At 38.6% G+C, this 26,777-nt stretch overlaps 1 pseudogene; it reads left to right on the top strand.

Annotated features, from left to right (window-relative positions):
- Positions 1-3,710: 3,710 nt before the first annotated feature.
- On the top strand, positions 3,711-4,084 carry LOC138930892 (small ribosomal subunit protein eS25 pseudogene; annotated as a pseudogene).
- The last annotated feature ends 22,693 nt before the right edge of the window (positions 4,085-26,777 follow it).

Here is a 26,777-nt window from a genome sequence, read left to right as displayed (position 1 = left end):
AATAACTTAAATGGGAAAAGAATTTGAAAAAGAATAGATACATGTATATGTATAACTGAATTATTTGAAATCTAAAACTAACAGAACATCTGGGACTAAGACAACATTATTAATCAACTCTGTGTGCATCCTAAGTTGCTTCAGTTGTGTCTGACTCTTTCTGACCATAAGGACCAGAGCTCGCCAGGCTCTTCTGTCCATGGGATTCTCCAGGCAAGAATACTGGAGTGAGTTGCCTTTCCCTCCTCTAGGGGATCTCCCAGCCCAGACACTGAACTCATATCTCTTACGTCTCCTGAATTGGCAGGCAGGTTCTTTACCTCTTGCATCACCTGGGAAGCTCAATCAACTATACTCCAATATAAAAATTTAAAAAAAAAATAAAGAAATGTTAGTATCAAACAACCAACCACCATACTATAATTTTCACGACCTTTGCTTACCCTTCTAATCTCATCTTGGTCACTATGTTCCTGCATCAGTGGTTTTCTCTTTATTTCGAACACACTAAGTTCCTTTTCATCTCAGGCCCTTGCGCTTGTTTGCTCTTCCTGCATTGTTTTCCTCCTACATTCACCTGCTGGTTAAATCCTATTCACCCTACAGTAATCAATATGAATATCATTTCCTCACAAAACCTTAACTATCTCCTCGGATGAGTTTTTCTTCCTGTTACATGCTCTCAGTGCCCCCTGTACTTTTAAATTTTAGCCCTTGCATACTAAAGAATGTCACTCCCCATCTGGTTCTACAAGACTGAAATCACGAGCCACTACAGTCACTGACCTTCAATACCCTCTAAAAGGAGTTCAGGGTGGAAATCAGGGAAGAAGCACTCTGTGCTTTGTGAAAAACTGGCATAAAAGGACTTCACACATATTTTCAGGATAAACTTTTATGAAACATATTTCTTTCATCTTCTCATACCTAGACAAGCTCTAAAATTATTAATGGAAACACATCTGCTCCTTGTGATTAGCACCAAACTTCTACCAAGATATGTGTGATTGATCACACGTATCCCCTTCTCCAAAATCTGTTATATACTGACCTCTCCCTCTGCCTCTTCAGTGCAGTTCCTCGAAGCTATCTGAGAGTCTGTCTCCTGGGCTAAAGCCCTTAGTAAACCCCAAATAAACCTGAACTCACAGCTCTCATGTTGTATCTTTTATTTTTCAGTTGACACCCAAATCTCATTGTAATTAAATAATTATCCATGTAATTGCTTATTGTCTGTATCTCCCACTAGACTAGACTGTAAGTGTGATGAAGACAGGATTACATCAGTATTATTCAGTATATTCCCCATGGACAGCACGGGGCCTGGAATATAGAGTTGCTCAGTGAACATTTACAGAAGGAAGAGAGAAGAAAAGGAGAAAGGAAGATGAAGAAGAAGGAAAGGAGGGAGAAAGGAAGGAAGGAAGGCAGGCAAGCAGACAAGAAGATTGAATGTGCATTAAGAAGAGAGCGACTTATCCTTGTTTATGGGAGTCAGAGGCACTAATTTTTGAGGTTTGTCTTTTCATCAAAGTTATTTATTCTGTTTCTTCATAACCCCTTTTCTTTTTTTAACTTTATGGTGGTTCAAAGGGTAAAGAATCTGCCTGTAATGCAGGAGATGCAGGAGACATGAGCTCAATCTTTAGATCGAGAAGATCCCCTGGAGAGGGGCATGGAAACTCACTCCAATATTCTTGCCTGGAAAATCTCATGGACAGAAGAGTTTGGTGGGTTACACTCCATAGGGTCCCAAAGAGTCAGACATGACTGAAGTGACTGAGCACAATAGTTGATTTACAACGTTGTGCCAATCTCTGCTGTAGAGCAAAGTGACTCAGTTATAAACATTTACAGATACTTTTAAAAATATTCTTTTCCATTATGGTTTATCACAGAATATTCAGTATAGTTCCCTGTGCTATACAGTAGGGCTTTGTTGTCTATCCATTCTATATATGATAGCTTTCATCTGCTAACCCCAAACTCCCAACCCTTCCCTTTGCCACTACCCCACTTGGCAACCACAAGTCTGTTCTCTATATCTGTGAGTCTGTTTCTGTTTTGTAAATAGGTTCATTTGTGGCATATTTTAGATTCCATATAAGTGATATATGGTATTTGTCTTTCTCTTTCTGACTTAGTATGATAATCTCTATTTACATCCATGTTGCTGCAAATGGCATTATTTCATTCTTTTTTATGGCTGAGTAGTATTCCCGTGTGTGTGTGTGTGTGTGTGTGTGTGTGTGTGTGTTGTACTGCACTACTGTGCTTTTCAAGGTACTGGACTGTAAGATTATTTTTTAAATTTTTGTATTTTTTTAATGTATTATTTGTGTGAAAAGTTTTATAAACCCATTGCAGCACAGTACTATATAGCCGACTGTGTTAGTTGGGTACCTAGGCTTACTCTGTTGGACTTATGAACAAAGAAAACTTACAAATGTGCTCTCAGAACAGAATTTGTTCATGTGTAGATAATTACTTTATCTCTAGTTTCCAAACCAGGAAGCTGTGCTAGCACTAACTTTAAAGTGACCTCAATACAGTACAACCTCAGTTCGTTTCGATATGGGGCCTGCTGAATGCAGTTCCATACTCATCCCGACTCCTTCCTTCTTTAGTTAAACCTTTTGTGTTATACCTGCATCTGTGTCTGCATCTCTATCTTGATGATGGAGAAAGTAGAAAAGAAACATCAAAAATTTGATCCTTTAGGCCATGTGTAAAGCACTTTTTCAATCTGCCCTCCATTCCCATGAATAATTACAAGTTACTTGTAGAAAGTTATTGTCATCAGTCTTAGATTAATGTGAGCAAAACTAACAATTCCATTCTCTCCAAGTTAATGCCTTCAGTCAGAGTTTTTTTACATTAATATAAAAAAGAAAGCAGCCAAGACAAAATCAGTCTTCTTAGAAGCTTCAATAGCAATCTAGTCTCTTTCAAATATCAAACAGCAACTCCCTCTCTATATTTCAAAAGATTAATATAGCATTTGAAATTATCTTTTCATTCTACTTTTATTATAATGTTCCAATTTCAAGTTACTATAGTAACCACTTTGGATTTAAGTGAAAGCTTCATTATTGTCACTTTAATTGTTTGATTTTGTTTTCTATTCTATCTACATTGGAGTTAAAAAATAGAAAATAGATTTATCTTTTACTATTCTCTGAACATTATGGAGTGCAAAGACAATTCAGACAATGATTCTGTATCACTATTACTGAAACTATCTGTTTATATACTAATCAATGATGTCTGTTTAGAAACAGCAGATTTTGTACTAAAGCAGACCATTGTTCCATATAATTAAACAAAAGAATTCTGGTAACTAATATTCAACATTTCACTAAAAAGCATACAACATGCAACTACTTCTGTGATATTTAATTATTAAAAACATTTATTTGTTACTTATATTGAGGAATGTAGAGATAGTGGTCATGATACTTACATCATAACACAATCTGTGCATTCAGAGAGAGGACCTCATAATGAATTAGTCTGATTTAGTCATAATATTCATCAAAGTTACCAATTAATATAATTTATGTTGTCCATGTCTCTTTTAAAAAAATTTCCTATGTGTCTGATTATCTTCAATTGTTTTACCAGTTATCGCCCTTAAAAAACTGTTTGTGGACTTTGGGTCCAGTGTCTTAGCAAGGTAGCAGTGGCAGCAGCACTCTCTAAGCTTCACTATGCCACTCAAGGATGACAAGGAGAATAAAAATGCCAGAAAGCTAGCTAAGAAAGACAAAGACCCAGGGAACAAACTTGGCAAGGCCAAAAAGAAGAGGCGGTCCAAAGGCAAATTTTGGAATAAGCTCAAAAACCTCAATTTGTTTGACAGAGCAACGTATGACAAAGTCTATAAGGAAGTTCCCAGCTGCAAGCTTAAAACTGCAGCTGTGGTCTCTGAGAAACAAGATTTGTAGTTCCATGGCCAGGGCTGCCCTTCCGGAGCTCCTTAGTAAAGGACTTTCAAAACTGGTTTCAAAGCACAGAGTTCAAACTAACTTACACCAGAAACACCAAGAGTGGAGATGCCTCGACTGCTGGTGAAGATGTATGAACAGGTCCCACCAACTATACATTTTGAAAAATAAAACTTTATTAAATCAAAAACAATTGTTTGTGGAGATTCTCCAAGGCTTGTCATAAGCATACTTTCCTTCTTCTGGCTGTGTTTTGGGGACTCTACAAGTTGGGGATCGCATCAAGCCAAATTCTTTGACTATCTATGCTATATATTCCTAGGGTACAAATCTGCCATATATTCCTAGGGTACAGATCTTCTCAGGAGTATTTTATCCCCCTTCCTTTCCCTTCTTTTGCTCTGTTTAGATTGGAGGATCAGGATGTGACCAATTAGTTCTGATTTATCCTAATCTTGATAGTGTGTACCCCTTGGGGATCCAGCTTAATGTAGGTAAATGTATCGTATAGAAGTCTCTACGTTGAATGTGCTCTGTGCCTTGAATTCTATCACCATTACCCCTCCAATGTCTTCAAGGCAAAAGCAACTTTGACACTCAAACAATCTGCTAGCCTCTTTGGTCAAAGCGTTAGTCTCTCAGTCATGTCCAACTCTTTTGTGATCCCATGGGCTATAACCCACCAGGCTCCTCTGTCCATAGAATTCTCCAGGCAAAAACACTGGAGTGGTTTGTCATTTCCTTCTCCAGGGGTTTTTCCAGACTCAGGGATCAAACCTGCATTTCTTACATCTCCTGTATTGTAGGCAAATTCTTTACCATCTGAGCCTCCAGGGAAGCCCATGCTTCCCCTCAGAATGGGCCTGCTAGGACTGCATTTATCTTTTCAACTCCTCAGCGGTTTTTTTTTAGGGTAAGTTTCCTATGCAAATTTATTTATTTTTGGCCATACCAAGTGGTTTGCAGGATCTCAGTCTCCTGACAAGGGACTGAACCACAGTCATGGCAGTGAAAACTCAGAATCCTAACCACTAGGCCACCACAGAATCCCTGAAAATTCTCACTGTTTGTATGGTGTTTTATTCAGTTGTTTTCAGCCAAAGGATTTGATCCAAATAATCTGCTGCCTAGTTTGCCCTTATGGGAAATAGCTATTACATTTTTATTGTATGAAATTATGCATTTGTATTTAACAACTGTGATATTTCCTTTCAGGAACTTCACAGGGCAAAAAGATGAAGGCAATGTAGCCCCACAAGTTTTATTTGAGAAATTAGTAACCATATGGAAGACTGCTCTGCTGTAGACTTTTGGGGGGAAAGGGTGTGAGGCTTTTGATAGATTGTCCCATTAACATTATAAAACAGAAGAACCCATCTTGCTGATGACAGTTGTTTTTTTCCTCAAGGGGTAACTTCAATTGGTTAGCCAATAAATTGTATCTTTGCCTTGAAAAAATAACCATCAAAGGAAATTCACTCCTAGCTGGTTTCCCAACCACCTCCGCCTAATCTTGAGCTGCCTTGTGGCGGCCAAAGTCCAGCCTCATGCAGGAAAGCTGTTGAGGGAACCTGTCTGAATCAGACAGTAGAGACATAATTTACTCAGGAGTCTTGTCTCAGGTATCCTGCTGCCTTTGAACTCCAATGTATGTCTGTGACAATGAAGACAGAGTCCAAACTCTGGCACAAATAAGTGGATAAGCTTGGGCCGAGTTTGTGACTTCACAATTCGTTAACAACAGCACCATTCATGGCTCCATGCTTAACTACCCAGAACAATGGATTTGATTCCAGAAAGAACAAATCAGTGACGCTGGACACCACAGCTTTGAGGGCAGGATTATGATGAAAGTAGTATTTTATATCTTACAAAGGAACAGTAAATTTACATTTACTAAAGACATAGTTTAGGTATTAACATACTTTCTTATAATGGAGAGGGAAATGGCAACCCACTCTAGTATACTTGCCTGGGAAATCCCATGGACAAAGGAGCCTGGTGGGCTACAGTCCATGGGGTCACAAGAGTTGGTCACAACTGAGCGACTGAGCATGCATGCACATACTTCCTTATATATATTTAAATATATATATGTATACTTAAAGGTTGTCTAAATTACCCAATATTAACCAAAAGGAAGCATAGGAATGCATTGCAAATATGAAAAAAACACTAAACGTAAAATCGCAACAATGTGCTATTCTTCTCTTAGCATATAAACATCGAGGTCATCTGAAATTCACTGAGTATTAACTTGTTGTTTTTGCATGTACATAAATAACACATTTTACCTAAGACACTGGACTTTTTATGAAAATAACTAGTCCATTAAAATTAGTTCAGTGCCTTTACAAATGAATAAGCTGAAATACAAAGCAAGATTTATTTATCCAAAAACAAACTGAACCAGGATTTTAATTTATTAGTGAAACAAAATTATTAATCTTCTACTAAAAATTATTTGTATAATATCCCACAGTTTATAAAGTACTTACACACCCAACATCTTATTTAATCCTTTCAACAGCCCTATGAGGTAAACATTACCACCATTTTACAGATTAAAGACTCATTTAGAATATTGTTGCTATTTAATCACTAAGTCATGTCCAACCCTTTTGCAACCCCATGGACTATAGCCTACCAGGTTCCTCTGTCCATGAGATTTCCCAGGCAAGAATACTGGCGTGGGCTGCCATTTCCTTCTCCAGGGGGTCTTCCCAACCCGGAGATCAAACCCGCGTCTCCTGTGTTGGCAGGCAGATTCTTTACCACTGAGCCTCCAGGGCAGCCCCATTTAGAATATACATCTTCCTAAGTTCACAGAATAAATCAGGGGCAAATAAGTCTTAAATTCAGTCATCTGACTTACAGTCCAGTGCTTTTTACACTGTTTATAATTTACATTGTTCTCATCATTGCAGAAATCACTACTAGCATCATCATAGGAATAAAAGCAACCCTTACAACTCTACGCCATGTGTGCAGATAATCCATGAAAAAATACAAGTTTCATGAACTTGCAGTTCAAGTTTGTCAATCAAAAGATTCTATATTTACATGTGCACTCAGTAGTGTTCAACTCTTTGGGACTCCCTGGACTGTAGCCTGCCAACTTTTCTGACCATGGGATATTCCAGGCAAGAATACCAGAGTGGGTTGTCATTTCCCTCTCCAGAGGATCTTCCTAACCCAGAAGTCAAACCCCCTTGTCTCTTGTATCTCTGGCATTGGCAGGTGGATTCCTTACCACTGTACCACTTGGGAAGCCCTACAGACAGAGGAATTCCTCCATGATGAATTCATAGCAATGCACAGAAAATACTCTCCAAGTCTAAATGAACAACACTTCAACTATCTAATAAGGGAATTCTACCTTCTAACAAAGAGAGTTTTTCCCTCCATACAAGTGAAGTTAAATCCTAGCTTAAAGCCAGAGAGTTAAATTATTTTTGTCATCCTTAAACCTAGAAGTTGCTCTTCTTAACTAAATTCACAGAAATACTCTATATATTTTAAGAATTTTCATTTAGTGTTATATCAACTTTCACCTTTACTTTATGGCTGAAACTTTGAATGCATGCCAATAAATCATGACTGAGATGAACAAGATCCTTAGAAGCAGAATAATCAAGACATATGCATTTGAGAGACCTGGAAGTATAAATGAATGTTACCTGCTCCTTCAGTTTTGCTTGCATTAAGTTTACATTTATTCTGCCTAAAATTATTAAGACTTGAATTTGATATACTTCCTAAGTCATTAGTGCTTAAGATATCATACCATTTTTGAGGAAATATTTAAACATTATATGAATATTGACCTATAAACTACATGTTTGTAGGAACTTCCCAATACAGTTAATAATTCTGTTAAACCCCAGTGTTTTTATTTCTTTCTACAAACTATAACATTCCAGTGATATTTATCTCTATATTAATGCATTCATTAACGATTCATTTCATATTTGTAAATTAAAAGTTAACTTTACAGTACATATTCCAAGTTTATAGGCCAAAAGGATTATTTTTCTCTAATTGACATTGAAACAAATGATTAGCATGCTACAGTACTTGTCCAACTCTTTTATATTCATTAATTATTTAGGATTAATTCTGTGAAAATCCAGAGAATGCTCATGATGATGAGATTTTAAGATATATAACTGTTCCAGGAGATAAGAAATGTTCATGAATTTATCATGTGTTGAAATACACTATAAAGCTCTTGAGTGCTAGAAATGTCTTCTATATTTTTAAAAATATAATTACTAAATGTTGGTGGAGAATGCACATTAACATTTGCCCATTAACACTCAATTATACTTTTATGAACTATTAAGATTTATTAACCTTGTGCAAAGTTATAGACAAGCTATTCAAATGCTTTTTATTTGTGAAGTACTTTATATATACATTTGGGCTTCCCTGGTGCCTCAGATGGTATAGAATCTGCCTGCAGTGTAGGAGACCCAGGTTCAATCCCTGGGTGGGGAAGATTCCCTTGAGAAGAGAATGACAACCCACTCGATTATTCTTGCCTGGAGAATTTCATGGACAGAGGAGCCTGGTGGGCTATGGTCCATGGGATTGCAAGAGTTGGACACAACTGAGCGACTTTCCCCGATATTATTTCACATGCATTGTCTCATCTGATCCTCTTAACAATCCTGGCAATACGGGGAGCAGTTAGTAAGCCCATTGTAAAGGAAGAGAAGACATGCCCCTACTAGAAGCCCAGCAGAGGAAGTGTCAACTGTATGTCAGGTACAGTAGTAGATACTTATGATGTAATGAACAAGCTGCATAATCAGACTGTTTTTGATCTAGCAGAGAAGACAATTAAATAAGAATTAAGAATAAGTTGTGATGCTAATGGAGGAATCAAAGATGCTACAGATGCTCAGAAAATGCAATGTAACTTCATCTCAGAGCAGTCAGGAAAGTGTCCTTGAAAGAAGATAGATTTGGCAGACACAAAATCAGAAACTTCCTTGCATGATATGTTCACTGGTTTGTATCTTATTGTGAAGGCTGTAGGAGCAGTGGGAGAAAAATGAGAGGAGATACTGGAAACACAGGTCTGAGATACAAAACACATTTTTGAAAATCATACTAGCATTCATTAGCCACTTAAAGGTGGGGCAGGAATTGTGGTGAATCTATTTCTGCAATCTACATTTTATTACATGCTTACATCAACCCTGGGAGTTAGTTACTAATGGTATTGATATTATTACTAGTAGCAATAGTAATGGTAGTGTTTGACCTAAATGTCTAAATATTTGTTGATTACTTAAATACTGTGTAACAGGTATATAGCAAACATAGTAATATCCCATCTCACATAAAATAAAAGAAAATGTCATACAAATGACCCATCCTCAAAAAAGTAATGAGAGTGATTGTTATGGATTGATTTGTGTCTCCCCCAAATTCATGTATTAAAGCACTAACTCCCACTGTGATTGCATTTGGAGATAGGGCCTTTAAGAAGATCCCAAGTGTGAGGCCCTAATCCAATCTGACTGGCATCCTTAGAATAAAGGGAAAGAGACACCTGGGCTATGGATGCACAAAAGAAAAAAAAGGCTACATGAGGACACAGCAAGAAGATGGCCAGCCGCAAGCCAAGGAGAGAGGTCTCAGGAAAAATCAAGCATGCTGACATCTTAATCTTGGACTTCTAACCTCTAGAACTGTGAAAAGTAACTTACTGTTGTTTAAGACACCCAGTCTGTGAGATTTTGTTATGGCAGCCTGTTGCGCTGTACCCACAGTCCTGCACCTGCCCAGCTGTGCAAAGGAAGAACTCAGAGCCAGTGACAGAGACAGTGATGATTTGTTGAACTGGGTATCATACAAGCCAGAAGCAAAGTCCTGGAGCAACACCCCACACCCCACCACATATGGGTGTACAGCCAAGGGCAGGCAGGACACAGCAGCAATCTTTGCTATACAGCGACCAGGAGGAGGAGGCTGTAAGTTAGAGGGAGCATGATGTCAGAAGAGCTCCTTCATTGCAAGGGCAGCCAAGGCAAGGACTGCTCTTTTCCTATTGATGGCCGAATATACTGGGCCTTTCCAGTGCCAGGGCTAGAACAATCATTAGCTGAGGGTCAAGCCAATCACACAGACAATTACTGATGAAATTTTCAGCATAGGAGAAGGAGGCAATCATGCACAGAAAGTAGAGGCAGGGCCAGGTAGGGAAAGGGTTGCACAGAGAGCAAGAGAGCAGCCATTTTATGGGCCTTGACCATAACTTGCAAGAGCAGAATAACACAGTTACATTATTTATCTTCAACCAAGTCATCGTATTGACCAGCCCACTTTCAGCCAAAAGAAAAATTAATTGTTTTGGATAACATTTTGCTTATTTGTCTGCTTTAGGTTTTGTATTTTCTAGTGAAAGGAGGGTGGATACTCTGCCCTAAGCTTCAGCAGAGTGTGAGCCACAGGTGTGGAAGCAAAGGAAACCAAGCCTATGTCCAAGGCACTCACACCTCATACATATATGTAAATTCCTTAGAAGATTTCTTACACATTGTAAGTGTAGTACATATATTGTTTATTTAGTTGCTAAGTTGTGTCTGACTTTTTGTGACCGCATGGACTGTTGCCTGCCAGGCTGCTCTGTCCACGGGATTTCCCAGGGAAGAATACTGGAGGGGTTGCCGTTCCTTTCTTCAAGGGATCTTCCCAACTCAGGAATCGAACCCATGTCTTCTGCATTGGCAGGCAGATTCTTTACCACTGAGCCACCAAGGAAGCCCAAAGGGGAGGTGGTATACATATTTTAAATGTCATTATATATGAGAGTATGGGGGTCATCATTTGTTTTACAAAGATGGTATTATAACATACAGATCCTTTTGGAAGGATGATCATGTTTTCCTGATAGGTGAGACATAACAATGTATTTCATTAAGTCTTTAAATGCACTTGATTGAGAGATGCATTATTACTTTGTGCACCACTAAGAAAGAAAAGCAGGGCTTCCCAGGTGGATCAGACGGTAAAGGATTTGCCAACAGTGTGGAGACATAGGTTCGATCCCTGTGTCAGGAAGATCCCCTGGAGATGAGAATGGCAACCCACTCCAGTATTCTTGCATGGAGAATCCCATGGACAGAGGAGCCTGGCAGGCTATGGTCCATAGGGTTGCAAAGAGTCAGACACAACTGAGCAACTTTCACTTTTAGCAAGGGAAGAAAGTGTTAACAGTTAAATATGACACAATGTTTTCTTCTCATTTAGTCTTCATTCTTATTAAAAGATTTATTTGAGACATATTTACACATAGAATTTTATGATATATTATTCTTATGCATATGTTTGTTTTAAAAACTATAAAAGAACTAAATTAGTTACAGTATTCTTTTAAAAACTTTCTCAGGAGTCCAATTCTTCTGCACACTCTCAAGTCAGAGTTATCATAACCCATGGGTTTATACCCATTTTTTCCTGTGTCATCAAGAGCATTGGTGGTGAGTCATTTCTTTAAGAAGGGCTTCACTATCATCACTGGGATTTTATTTGAAGCCACGTACACCCATTCTGCAATTCTTGATGCTGCAGTCATCTTGATCACATTAGAAAGTGTTAATACAAAGTTTTCAAAAAACAGGGGAATTCCCTGGTGGTCCAGTGGTTAGAACTCTGTGCTTTCACTGGCAAGGGCCTGGGTGCAATCCCTGGTTGGGGAACTAAGATCCCACAAGCTGCATGGTGCAACGAAAACCAGAAAACTGTCAGGACTCATATTCTTTTCTCCAATGATTTGCTTGAGTGAAATATTGAAGAATTGTAGTTTCCTAGCCATGCTTCTGGGAGAAGGCAGTGGCACCCCACTCCAGTACTCTTGCCTGGAAATCCCAGGGACGGCGGAGCCTGGTGGGCTGCCGTCTATGGGGTTGCACAGAGTCAGACACAACTGAAGCGACTTAGCAGCAGCAGCAGCCATTCTTCTGGGAGCAACAGCCATTCTAGTGCATATGCAGTGGGGTAACTATGTGCTGTGCTATGCTTAGTCGTTCAGTTGTGTCCGACTCTTTGCAACCCCATGAACTGCAGCCCTCCAGGCTCCTCTGTCCATGAGGATTCTCCAGGCAAGAATACTGGAGTGGGTTGCCATGCCCTCCTCCAGGGTGGGTAACTATAGCTTGACTGTTACATAGCCCACAGTGACTGTAGAATGTCATCAATTCTAAGGTACATTCCAACTTTAGAAATGAAAATCTGACAGAAAAAACATGTGTTTGAACTAATGCAATATTGTAACCCATTATTCTGATTAAAAAATATTTTCCCTGACTGCCACTGAGCTTAGTAGGAGGAGGATGTAGTCTTCTATGATTTGGTTTTTTATCTCGTTAATTTTTCTACTGGGCTATTTTCTGTTTTTTGTTTTGTTTTGTTTTTGTCATTTTATAACAGTTCTTATATATATGATAGATTTAATTCTTTGTTATCATCAGTACTAGAATTTTCCCAAATCTGTAATTTATCTATTGACTTACTGGACTTTTTCTCATACCAAACAGTTTCATTTTTATATGGTCAACATGTACACTTTTTAAAATAACTTTTCATTCTCCTGCCTTGCCAATGTCTCTTCTATTCCAAAGCTGTAAGTATAGTCACTTTATTTTGCTTCCGCGATTTTTATTTTGTTTGCTTACACACAGTATTTAACTCACCGATCTGTTTCTCTGGTGTTTTTTTAAAAATATGTTTTGAAATTGGAGTCTAACATTATTTTCTTCCATATAGATAGCCAGTTGTCCCAGAACCATATATCAAATATTTCATCCTTTTCCCACTGAATTTGAAATACCATCTTTGTTATAGATTATCTTCTCATATACATTGGGGTTGATTCCATTCTATGTGGTAGATTCCATTCTTCAAATTCATCTTGCATTTATTCTTAGGCAAATGGTTACCCAGTTGTTTACAGTTATATACTGAATAATTATGCCTTTTCCACTGATTTGAAATGCCATGTGTGTCTGTTCCATTCATCCTTCAACTTTGGCAGTAACATCACCCCATTTCAATTTTTGGCCCTCTATACTATATTTTTATATCTAGTAGACAAGCCATCTCTTCCCATTCTTTCATTCTTCCTTATCAGAATTTAACTGAATATCTTCTCATGTTTATTCTTTCATATGAACTTAAAGATGCTCTGGTCATGTAACATCTCTCTCCCCACACACATAGATACTAAATAAATAATAAATATTGTGAAGTGGTTTTGATTAAGAGTGTGTTGCATGAATAGATGGATCTCTCCATTAAAATACTTTTCATAATATGTTCCTCCATTTACTAAAGTGTTCTTTCATGTCTTTAGTTAAGCTTTGTAGCTGTCTTAATTTGGTGGTGCACATGTTTTTGTAAACTTTATTATTATTTTTTGTTAATACAGTGATTTTTTTTTCATTTTATTATCAAATGAGTTAGTGTTAAAATATTAAAACATTTTGGTTTTAGTATATTAATGTCATAGTTTTGTACTTCATTTTCTGGGAGTTACAGATAGAGAATTGTACCACTTATGAATAATAAATTTTTGTATTTTTTATTTATATTTGATTTGTATATTTGTATTTTAGAAACTCATGGACAAACATATCCATATCCATATTATGTTAAACAATAGAGATGGTGAACAATCCCATTTGTTTTGAATTTTAACAGGAATGCTTTTGGTATTTCCTCATTAAGTATGATGCTACTTTTAACTTGCATTAGTTTTTTTATCATGTGAAGAAATTCTCTATTTATATTTTACCAGGGGTTTTCTTTAGGAATGTCTGTTGGGTTCTTCCCCTCAAAAGATATTTAAGCATCTGTTGAAATATCTTTCTCCATTGATTTATTTTGAACTAATATTAGTTTCTTAATATTGAGTCATCTGTGTTAATGGTATAACATTTACTTAATCACCAAATATTAATATTTGAATATATCACTAGATTCAATTTGGTTTGTCATTTAAGATTTATATGCCAATATTTACAACTGGTGTTGAACAGCTGTCAAAATTTGTGCTTTCAAATTTTGGCAACAGGTTTATACTAGCTTTGTAAAATAATTCGTAAAAGCTTTCTTTCTATCTCTACCGTCTCTCACTTGGAAGTTTTTAAATAATGTAGAATGAAATTGTCTTGACAAGTGGCTTTTACAAGGTGTTTTCTTTGATAAGTCTTAATTATAATCGTTTTCTAACTCTGCTTGGGTTGATTTTAATAATTAATATTGCCCCAAATCTTCATGCATTATGTTGAGATTTTCAGATTTTTTATACTTTTTTAAAAGTGAATTTCTATCTCTAGTTATACCACTTATTTATTTCCTCAGTCAGTTCATCAGTTCAGTAGCTCATTCGTGTTTGACTCTTTGTGACCCCATGGACTGGAGCAAGCCAGGCTTCCATGTCCATCACCAACTGCTGGACTTGCTCAGACACATGTGCCTAGAGTCGGTGAGGCCATCCAACCATCTCATCCTTTGTCGTTCCCTTTTCCTTCTGCCTTCAATCTTTCACAGCATCAGGGTCTTTTCAATGGAGTCGGTTCTTCACATCAGGTAGTCAAAGTATTGGAGTTTCAGCTTCAACATCAGTTCTTCCAAAGAACACCCAGGACTGATCTCCTTTAGGATGGACTGATTAGATCTCCTTGCTGTCCAAGGACCTCTCAAGAGTCTTCTCCAACACCACAGTTCAAGGGCAACCATTTTTCGGCATTCAGGTTTCTTTACGGTCCAACTCTTTCATCCATACATGACTACTGGAAAAACCATAGCTTTGACTGGATGGACCTTTGTTGGCAAAGTAATGTCTCTGCTTTTTAATATGCTGTTTAGGTTGGTCATAGCTTTTCTTCCAAGGAGCAAGCATATTTTCAGCATCTGCAGTGATTTTGAATCCCGAGAAAATAAAGTCCATCTCTGTTTCAATTGTTTCCCCATCTACTTGCCATGAAGTGATGGGACCAGATGCCATGATCTTAGTTTTTTGAATGTTGAGTTTTAAGCTACCTTTTTTACTTTCCTCTTTCACATTCATCAAAAGGCTCTTTAGTTCCTCTTCACTTTTTGTCATAGGGTGGAATCATCTACATATCTGAGGCTTCTGATATTTCTCCCAGAAATCTTGATTCTAGCTTGTGCTACATCCAGCCCAGCACTTCGCATGATGTCCTCTGCATATAAGTTGAATAAGCAGGGTGACAATATACAGCCTTGACGTGCTCCTTTCCCTATCTGGAACCAGTCTGTTGTTCCAAGTCCACTTCTAACTACTGCTTCTTAATGTGCATACAGATTTCTCAGGAGGTAGGTCAGGTGGTCTGGTATTCCTATCTCTTTCAGAATTTTCCACAGTTTATTGTGATCCACACAGTCAAAGGCTTTGGCATAGTCAATAAAGCAGAAGTAGATGTTTTTCTGGATCTGTCTTGCTTTTTTGATGTTCCAACAGATGTTGGCAATTTGATCTCTGGTTCCTCTGCCTTTTCTAAATCCAGCTTGAACATCTGGAAGTTCACAGTTCATGTACTGTTGAAGCATAGCTTGGAGAATTTTGAGCATTACTTTGCTAGCATGTAAGGTGAGTACAATCGTGCGGTAGTTTGAGCATTCTTTGGCATTGCCTTTCTTTGGGATTGAAATGAAAACTGACCTTTTCCAGTCCTGTGGCCACTGCTGAGTTCTCCGAATTTGCTGGCATATTGAGTGCAGCACTTTTACACCATCATCTTTTAGGATTTGAAACAGCTCCACTGGACTTCCATCACCTCCACTAGCTTTGCTTGTAGTGATGCTTCCTAAGGCCCACTTGACTTTGCATCCAGTAAGTCTGGTTCTAGATGAGTGATCTTATCATTTTGCCTTTTCATACTGTGCATGGGGTTCTCAAGGCAAGAATACTGAAGAGGCTTGTATGGATGTGAGAGTTGGACTGTGAAGAAAGCTGAGCACCGAAGAATTGATGCTTTTGAACTGTGGTATTGGAGAAGACTCTTGAGAGTCCCTTGGACTGCAAGGAGTACCAATTAGCCCATTCTAAAGATCAGTCCTGGGTGTTCTTTGGAAAGAATGATGCTAAAGCTGAAACTCTAGTACTTTGGCCACCTCATGTAAGGATTTGACTCATTGGAAGACTCTGATGCTGGAAGGGATTGGGGGCAGGAGGAAAAGGGACAGCAGATTATGAGATGGCTGGATGGCATTACCAACTCAATGGACGTGAGTTTGAATGAACTCCAGGAGATGGTGATGGACAGGGAGGCCTAGAGTGCTGTGATTCATGGGGTCACAAAGAGTTGGACACGACTCAGTGACTGAACTGAACTGAACTGAACTGAGGTGAGTGATCACACCATCATGATTATCTGGGTCGTGAAGATCTTTTTTGTATAGTTCTTCTGTGTATTCTTGCCACCTCTTCTTAATATCTTCTGCTTCTGTTAGGTCCATATTATTTTAGTCCTTTACTGTGCCCATTTTGCATGAAATGTTCCCTTGGCATCTCTAATTTTCTTAAAGAGATCTCTATTCTATTCTATTCTATTGTTTTCCCCTATTTCTTTGCATTGATCTCTGAGGAAAGCTTTCTTATCTCACCTTGCTATTCTTTGGCACTCTGCATCCAGATGGGTATATCTTTACTTTTCTCCTTTGCCTTTAGCTTCTTTTGTTTTCTCAGCTTTTTGTATTTACTTCCTACTATTGCATATTTATGCTTTATTTTTTTTTTCTTGTTTGGCCTTGCTAAACGTTTGTCCATTTAATTTATATCATTGGAGAAAATAGCTCTGTTATTGTTCATCAGTAAAACTGTATAATAGAGGAAAACAATAGAATGGGAAAGACTAGAGATCTCTTCAAGAAAATTAGAGATACCAAGGGAACATTTCATTCAAATATGGGCTCAATACATGACAGAAATGGTATGGACCTAACAGAGGCAGAAGATATTAAGAAGAGGTGGCAAGAATACACAGAAGAACTGTACAAAAAAGATCTTCATGACCCAGATAATCACGATGGTGTGATCACTCACCTAGAGCCAGATATTCTAGAATGTGAAGTCAAGTGGGCCTTAGTAAGCATCACCATAAGCAAAGCTAGTGGAGATTATGGAATTCAAGTTGAGCTATTTCAAATCCTGAAAGATGATGCTGTGAAAGTGCTGCACTCAATATATGCCAGCAAGTTTGGAAAACTCAGCAGTGGCCACAGGACTGGAAAAGATCAGTTTTCATTCCAATCCCAAAGAAAGGCAATGTCAAAGAATGCTCAAGCAACTGCACAATTGCACTCATCTCACACGCTAGTAAAGTAATGCTCAGAATTTTCCAAGCCAGACTTCAGCAATACTTGAACCGTGAACTTCCAGATGTTCAAGCTGGTTTAAGAAAAGGCAGAGGAACCAGAGATCAAATTGCCAACATCCGCTGGATCATCAAAAAAGCAAGAGAGTTCCAGAAAAACATCTATTTCTGCTTTATTGACCATGCCAAAGCCTTTGACTGTGTGGATCACAATAAACTGTGGAAAATTCTGAGAGATGGGCATACAAGACCACCTGACTTGCTTCTTGAGAAATCTGTATGCAGGTCAGGAAGCAACAGTTAGAACTGGATATGGAACAACAGACTGGTTCCAAATAGGGAAAGGAGTATGTCAAGGCTATATATTGTCACCCTGTTTATTTAACTTATATGCAGAGTACATCATGAGCAACGCTGGGCTGGATGAAGCACAAGCTGCAATCAAGATTGCTGGGAGAAATATCAATAACCTCAGATATGCAGATGACACCACCCTTATGGCAGAAAGTGAAGAAGAACTAAAGAGCCTCTTGATGAAATTGAAAGAGAACAGTGAAAAAGTTGGCTCAAAGTTCAACATTCAGAAAACTAAGATCATGGCATACGGTCCCATCATTTCATGGGAAATAGATGTGGAAACAGTGGCTGACTTTATTTTTCTGGGCTCCAAAATCATGACAGATGGTGACTGCAGCCATGAAATTAAAAGATGCTTACTCCTTGGAAGGAAAGTTATGACCAACCTAGATAGCATATTCAAAAACAGAGACATTACTTTGCCAACAAAGGTCCGTCTAGACAAGGCTATAGTGTTTCCAGTGGTCATGTATGGATGTGAGAGTTGATCTGTGAAGAAAGTGTATGCTTTTGAACTGTGGTGTTGGAGAAGACTCTTGAGAGTCCCTTGGACTGCAAAGAGAGCCAACCAGTCCCTCCTAAAGGAAATCAGTCCTGAATATTCATTGGAAGGACTGATACTGAAGCTGAAACTCTAGTACTGTGACCACCTGATGCAAAGAATTGACTCATTGGAAAAGACCCTGATGCTGGGAAGGATTGAAGACAAGAGAAGGAGATGACAGAGGATGAGATGGTTGGATGGCATCACCAACTTGATGGACATGAGTCTGAGCAAGCTCCGGGGGTTGACAAAGGATAGGGAAGCCTGGTGTGCTGCAGTCCATGGGGTAACAGAGTCAGACACGACTGAGTGACTGAACTAAACTGAACTGAACAAAGACAGATTATCTTAAATAAGAACAAAAATAAGACTGAATAATAGCTTTTTTTAAAAAAGCAATATTATGTACCAGGAAAGAAAAAATAATATTGTCAATGTCTTAAGAGTAAAGTGTTATTCCCCCTTAAGCTACCATTCAAGAAGGTTACCAAAGGAGGGAAGAAAAAGAGGAAGGAGGGAAATAAGAAAAGGAGGGAAGGAGGGAGAAAGAAACAAAAAAAGAAAGAAAATAGAATCCAGAATGAAATCACTGGATAGAAAAACACAAAGCTAAACAAAGAAGTTGTCAGTAAAACAAATTAAATTAATTTTTTTATTATAAAAATGAAATATCAGCTCTCTTTAAGCTTCAGAAAAAAAGTTTAATACAACAGTAGCAAAAATGCACATTAAAGTAAGTCCTTATTGTCATCAAATGGAAGAGAAAACCTAAACAATCTATGAGAAAAACAATATATATATAAATTTGAGGTCCAACTTACATTTCTACCAATGGGGAAGACTAGATAACCTGAAAATTCCCCAACCACAAAACAGGTAGAAATGCTGGAATAATAAGATATAATTGACATCCTTTTAAAAGCATAGCTGCGCTTTTATGAAAGGAAAGGAAATCACCAGTTGCAAAGAATGAAGAGGAAGCTGAAAGCCAGAGAAATAAGTTTCTGAGCTGATATTGCAGGAGTGTTGAGGAAAGTTTCTGGTAACAAAAATTTAGGATTTTAAAGTCCAAGTAAGGATAGGACATCAGGCTTAGAGAATACACAAAGTGTGGAGTTGAAACTAAAAAATTCCTCACAAAAAAAATGGGTCTCCAATGGCTACAATTTGATTAAAAGGAAGAAGCAGAAAAATGTAAACAACTGGTACAAGGAGAAAAGAAAAACAGTTGTCTGTATTGTCTTGCTTGATTTGTGGGGAGAAGGGTAGGCAGGGAATCACCTCTGAGAATTCCTAACCACAGCCTTGCTTTTAAACAATGCATTTGTGGTATGAACTTACATTACCTGCTTGATCGAATCTAAAGAAACTAGCTCATATGATTATAATGGTTGCCAAGTCAAAAGTCTTCAGAGTGGGCACATAGGCTGGATATTCAGTGAAGAGCTAATGCTGCAGTTTAAGTCCAAAGGCAAATAGCTAAAGACTTAGAAAAGAGCCAGTATTACAGTTGAAGTTTAATTATCATCTGTTGCAGAAAAGTCCATATAGTAAAAGATATGGTCTTTCCAGTATTCATGTATGTACGTGAGAGCTGCTGAACCATAAAGAAGGCTGAGAGCTGAAGAATTGATGCTTTTGAAATGTGGTGCTGGAGAAGAGTCTTGAAAGTCACTTGGACATCAAGGAGATCAAACCAGTCAATCCTAAAGGAAATCAACTCTGAATATTCATTGGAAGAACTGAGGCTGAAACTGAAGCTCCCTTTGGCAACCTGATGCGAAGAGCCAGCTCATTAGAAAAGGACCTGATGATGGGAAAAGTTGAAGGCAGGAGGAGAATGGGATGACAGAGAATGAGATGGTTGGATGGCATCACTGACTTGACGGACTTAGGTTTGAGCAAACTCCAGGAGATGGTGAAGAACAGGGAAGCCTGGTGTGCTGCAGTTCATGGGGTCACAAGAGTCCAACATGACTGATGGACTAAAAAACAGCAGGGGAGATGAGTGTGTCTTCTATTCAGGCCTTCAACTGATTGGATAAGGCCCACCCATATTATAGAGGGTAATCTGGTTTACCCTTAAATCTGTTGATTCGAACGTTAATCTTACCCCCAAAACACTCTCACAGAAACATGAAAAATGTTTGACCACATATTTGTGCACTGTGACCCAGCCAAAATGACACAAAAAATTAACCATTACAGTTAGCTGACTCAACAGTCATCTACAGCTTTATTTTCCCTTGCCTCTTACCCACAAATACTAGAGATGGTGGAGAAAGTACATGCTCGCTTTTCCAATCTCTGGGAATGGCTATATGACCCAGATCTGGTCTCTGAGACTTAACTAGAAGTTGACTATTGCAAAGGGAGTGGTTTCTTTTGTGGGTAACAAAAATACCCTAAAATTGATTGTGATGGTTCCAGAATTCTGTAACACTTCATATAGGTGAGTTGTATGATAATGAATGAATGAATGAATGAATAATGTATGAATTATATCTCAATAAAGCTGTCACCAAAAAATACTTGTTTCTTCACATCATTTTCTACCTAATTCTTTACACATGATTACAGTATAGAACTCTCCTCCCTGAAAGAAAGTAAGAAAAAAGAAAAGAGGAAAAGTCACCTCTGGCAACTCTTTTCAGGCCCTTGAAAGTGAAAGTGAAAGTGAAAGTGAAGTCGTGTCCGACTCTTTGTGACCCCATGGACTGTAGCCCACCAGGCTCCTCCCTCCATGGGGTTCTCCAGGCAAGAGTACTGGAGTGGGTTGCCTTCTCCAGGGTAGCCCACCAGGCTCCTCCCTCCATGGGATTCTCCAGGCAAGAGTACTGGAGTGGGTTGCCTTCTCCAGGGGATCTTCCCGACCCAGGGATCAAACCCAGGTCTCCCACATTCCAGGAAGACGCTTTAACCTCTGAGCCACCAGGGAAGCCCTTGAGAGAGCAGAAATCTGAACCAGACTATTTGCAGCTTTCTATGTGATAGTGACTAACCCAATCATACAATGGGTCAAGATTGATTGCTTTGTATTTGTTTATACTTTACTGCCTTGCTCCTAACTGAAATAATCTCTGACACCCTTACCAATATTCTTGGCAAGTAACTTTCTCTTGGGACAAAGAAAATCATCTTTATTTTTAAAAATGGCAGGGGAGGGGGTTCAGTGGGCAAGCGGAAAGAAAGCTATTTGACTTTGCCTTTCTTTGTGCCAAATTAAGTACAATGAGGTTCCTTCAATCCTTATGCAGTTTCCTTCGATCCTTATACAGGTTCCAAAGACAAACATGTACAAAACAATTTTAAAAACGTAACAAAAGACTTCAGAGAAATTCCTCAGACTGGCTACTTTGGACTATGCTTCAAGAGTTACTAAAAGTGCACGTGTGACTGGGAGCTTCTAAAATGGCCCTGAGTGAGCTCCACCTCTTGATAGTCAGACATCCTGTAGTTTCATCCCCTTGGGTATGAAGTGGAATTTCTTTCAACAAATAAAACATGTCTGAAAAGATGGGATGCCATTTTTAAGTTACAAAAAGATGGTGGCTTCCATCTTGGGCTCCCTCTTTCACACTTTCACTTCAAGGGAAACCAGATGCCAGCTTGTGAGCTGTGCCATGGAGAGGCCCACAGGATGAGCATCTGAGGCCTGCCAACAGCCATATGAGTGAGCTTGGAAATGTGCTCTTTCCAAGTTGAGCCTTGGGATGATGGCATCCAGAGTAGACACTTCTGGCAGTCTTATGAGGGACACTGAAACAAAGGCACTCAAGTGAACAGCACACAGACTCCTGATCAACAAAAACTGAGATAATATGTGTTTGTTGCTGTGCGTCTGCAGTTTGAGGTAATTTGTTAAGCATTAACAGATAACTACCGGCTTCCCAGGTGGTTCAGTGTTAAACCTGCCAATGCAGGAGACACAAGAGATGCGAGTTTGATCCCTGAGTCAGGAAGATCCCCTGAAGAAGGGAATGGCTACCCACTCCAGTATTCTTGCCTGGGAAATCCCATGGACAGAGGAGCCTGGCAGACTACAGTTCATCTGGTTAGAGTCAGACACAACTGAAGCAACTTAGCACACATGCACGTGTGTGTGTGTGTGTGTGTGTATGTATGTATGTATGTATAAATCACTGTTGCACATCTGTAACACAACATTGTAAATCAACTAGAGTTCAATAAAAAATTTAAATTTAAATGAAAAAGACAAGACTGGTTATTGTATGTCCAGGGAGCCTTTTCATCCAGCTAGAGTTCTAGAACAGATGGCAATGCATTACAATTTATTGACATATCCAGAAACATAAACTATGTCATTTACTATGTGCATCACTCCCCTTTACCCAATCCTTTACAAATCCATCCATGATGGGAACTGTATGGTGACCTTTACCCTTTAGTTTTACACAAGTTTGGGGCTTATATTCAGCATTGTTGTTTGACCCTCTCCCTCAGTTTGACATGTATACAACTAAGGCAGTGATTTTTCCATTATTAATAATTGCATATAAACTGATTTTTTGGTACTATAGATACTCCTATAGATACTCCTAGTAAATTATGCATGGGTTTGCCAAGAAAGTTATAATTCTGCCATTCCAAATACATTGTTCAACCAGGATATCTGGACTGATTTAAAAGTATGCTGTCATTGTAAACCACTTTGGGATCCTTTGGGATGAAGCGCAATGTATAATAAAGTTACATCATATGAGATCCGGTAGAAACAAGAATGACAGAGCATATGAGGAGTTAATCTTTTAATATCATTTCTAAATTATGTAAAGTGATTCCCAAGACAAATGTTATCTTCATTTTGACATCAAATCCATGTCAACTTGATAAGTAGAAAGCAGACTGCTGCTTTATATTTTCTTTACCTTTTCCTTTAGATTCATAAGTCAATAGTAAGTTGGCTTGTTTCTTCACAAAAGACAGAACTACATCAATAGATATCATCCATGAAATAAAATTCAGATCATACCCCAGGGAAACTCTTAAAATCCCCGCAGTGGTCAACCAACTGTTCTAACCTCTCTGTCTTTCACATGGACAGAAATTGCTTTCTTTCTTGAATTCAACAGATTTGGCTTTTTCTAAGGCAGCCCTAAGGGACATTCTGAAAGCTTTCTCAAGATGGTATCATTTATTTATCTGCCACAGAGAAATGCAAGCAAAAAGCCACGTTGTAAGTAACAGCTAGAATTACATTTGAAGTCCTTCTCTCCTTACACTCAGGTCAAGGCCTGGCTGTTTAGTTCTCAACCACAGAGTGAGTCATTGTTACTATTTTGTAAAAGGAAGCAAACTGAGGGAAAGTGAGGCAACTCTTTTAGGGAAGAGGGGAAAAAATAAAAGATCAGTGAAACTCAATAATCTACTTTCTCCAGTTGGAGAGCAGGCTTTTATCTTTCCTTTCAAGAATATATATGGAAGAGCTCATCTTTTCCTTCGATCACATCAATGAAAATTTTCCTCGTGTTGCTAATGAGAATTCTGAAGACACTTCCAAAGGAGTTTTGACATCATCTTTATGATTAAAGGAAATATGTTTAAATGAAAGTTGGGAAGATTGCAGCAAAAAAAAATCATCAAAACAAAATTTAGCATTTTAGCTTAGGAGGCATCTCATATTAGTGGATTAAAGATTATATTTTTGAAGTCCTGCCTATTATAAAAACCCCCAGGTTCTGTGAAAAGGTTTATTTCCAAGACGTGGTGGAGCTTCAAAGAACATATACTCAGCCCAACATAAGCAGTCAATCTACTCGAAGACTCAATGCATTAAGGGCACCATATTTTTTTTATTTTTTAAATTCATTTATTCATTTTAATTGGAGGCTAATTACTTTACAATATTGTAGCGGTTTTTGCCATACATTCACATGAATCAGCCATGGGTGTACCTATGTTCCCCATCCTGAACCCCCCTTTCTACCTCTCTCCCTATCCCATCCCTCAGGGTCATCCCAGTGCACCAGCCCTGAGCACCCTGTCTCATGCATTGAACCTGGACTGGTGATCTGTTTCACATATGATAATATACATGTTTCAATGCTATTCTCTCAAATCATCCCATCCTCGCTTTCTCCCACAGAGTCCAAAAGTCTGTTCTTTACATCTGTGTCTCTTTTGCTGTCTCACGTATAGGGTCATTGTTACCATCTTTCTAAATTTTATGTATATTCATTAAGTTACTGTATTGTTGTTTTTCTTTCTGACTTACTTCACTCTGTATAATAGGCCTCCAATTTCATTCACCTCATTAGAACTGACTCAAATGCATTCTTTTAAATAGCTGAGTAATATTCCATTCTGTATATGTACCCCTGCTTTCTTATCCATTTGTCTGCTGAGGGACATCTAGGTTGCTTCCATGTCTTGCTACTGTAAACAGTGCTGCGATGAACATTTGGGTACATGTGTCTCTTTCAATTCTGGTTTCCTCGGTGTGTATGCCCAGCAGTGAGATTGCTGGGTTGTATGGCAATTCTATTCCCAGTTTTTTAAGGAATCTCCACACTGTTCTCCATAGTGGCTGTACTAGTTTGCATTCCCACCAACATTCTCTTTTCTCTGCACCCTCTCCAGCATTTATTGTTTGTAGGCTTTTTGATAGCATTCTGATACCATTCTGACCAGCGTGAGATGGTACCTCATTATGGTTTGGATTTGCATTTCTCTGATAATGAGTGATGTTGAGCATCTTTTCATGTGTTTGTTAGCCATCTGAATGTCTTCTTTGGAGAAATGTCTGTTTAGTTCTTTGGCCCATTTTTTGATTGGGTCGTTTATTTTTTTGGAATTGAGCTGCAGGAGCTGCTTGTATATTTTTGAGATTCTTTGTCAGTTGTTTCGTTTGCTATTATTTTCTCTCATTCTGAAGGCTGTCTTTTCACCTTGTTTATAGTTTCCTTCATTGTGCAAAAGCTTTTAAGTTTAATTAGGTCCCATTTCTTTATTTTTGCTTTTATTCCCATTACTCTGGGAGGTGGGTCATAGAGGATCCTGCTGTGATTTATGTCAGAGAGTGTTTTGCCTATGTTTTCCTCTAGGAGTTTTATAGTTTCTGGTGTTACAATTAGATAATTAATCCATTTTGAGTTTAGTTTTGTGTATGGAAGGGCACTATATTTTGTGTCTTGAAAATCATGTATATAAATATGTATCCCTCTGCAAATGAATATAAAAACTGATGGCACATGTCTGTACAACTGAATTATATATAAACTATTAAGAATTAATAAGCAGGAACCTCAATTAAATAGATTTGGGAAACCAGAAGGGAGAACTCTCATGCCCTGTGATGATAACAGAGCCCAACAGAAAGAAGAAACACTCCTATTCTTTCCTAGCAAGGACTTAGCCAATGAAAAGCCATGGATTCTTTGTTTACTACAGGCCACCCAACTTCCTTTTCTATTTAAAATATGTTCTCGTTCCTTGCCCTGTGGGGACTTGCTTGCGGCTTGCCATAGTTGCAGACCCTGAATGGCAATTCTCTGCTGATCTAGTCTTTGCTAGAGAGATATCTGATGGTTTATTTGATGCTAATCAACATTTGGTGCCCTTACAGGAACCAGAGAAGACTCCTGTTGGTTCTAGGACTGGTAAGCAAATAGGTGTGGTGCCCAAAATTGAGCCCTTGTTGCACACTGCTTTTCTTGCCAACCCTGGAGTTCAGAGGTACATCTTTCTCCTGGATCTGAATTCATGTCCTTGTGAAATGGAATATCTGCCATATCAGGAAACAAGGATGTCACAGCTATCTGGGATTCTGGTCCTCCAATGTTAATTTCTGAGTCATGTGGACAAGCAGCAGACATGAATTCCAGAACCATGCTGACAAGCAGTGCCACTCTCTACAGGAAGAACTTCAGGGTGTCACAGTCATCAGTAATTACAGCCCTTGTGTGTGAGCAGAAGGCCTTAAGGGAATTCAAGAAAAAGAACAAGATCTCTGTAAACATGCAGGATGCTGGTCCCAGATAGCTGAGATGTAAATAAAAGGACTGACTTCAATAAGCCCAGACTCTTGCATCTCCCCATGCACAGAAGAATGTCAAATTCCTTAAATTTATACATGGTTTTCCTTACTTAAAAATAATCTTTAAAGTTCATATTGTCTGCCCCTTTGTTGCAAGCTTGTATATACCGTGACTTATGTCCTACCTCCTTGGAGCAGTCTCTCAGGGCTACTTAACATTCCCACCAAATAAAATAACTCTCTACATTCAGGTTGTAACTGTATTTTTTAGTCAACACCCTCTTTGCATTTGAAGCCCCCCCAGCATGGCACTAGTGGTAAAGAACCTGCCTGCCAATGCAGGAGACACAGGTTTGATCCCTGGGTCAGAAAGGTCCCCTGGAGGAGAGAATGGCAACTGTCAGGGGAGTGTGTAATTTCCTCAGTTCTGTCTCGTCACAACAAAAATTTGAACTGACGGACGTTAAAGCCCTTGGCACATCACAGCTCTCAGACAGTGTTACTGCTCCATGTTACAGCTCAGTTTTATTTAGAAATAAAGGAAAATACATCCTTGAGGCATGAGGGCTGCTGCTGCTAAG

The sequence above is a fragment of the Ovis canadensis genome, chromosome X, assembly GCF_042477335.2.
Source record: "Ovis canadensis isolate MfBH-ARS-UI-01 breed Bighorn chromosome X, ARS-UI_OviCan_v2, whole genome shotgun sequence".
NCBI classification, from domain to species: Eukaryota; Metazoa; Chordata; class Mammalia; order Artiodactyla; family Bovidae; genus Ovis; species Ovis canadensis.
The sequence above is the reverse complement of the archived record's forward strand: the minus strand, read 5'-3'. Positions and strand labels throughout refer to the sequence as shown.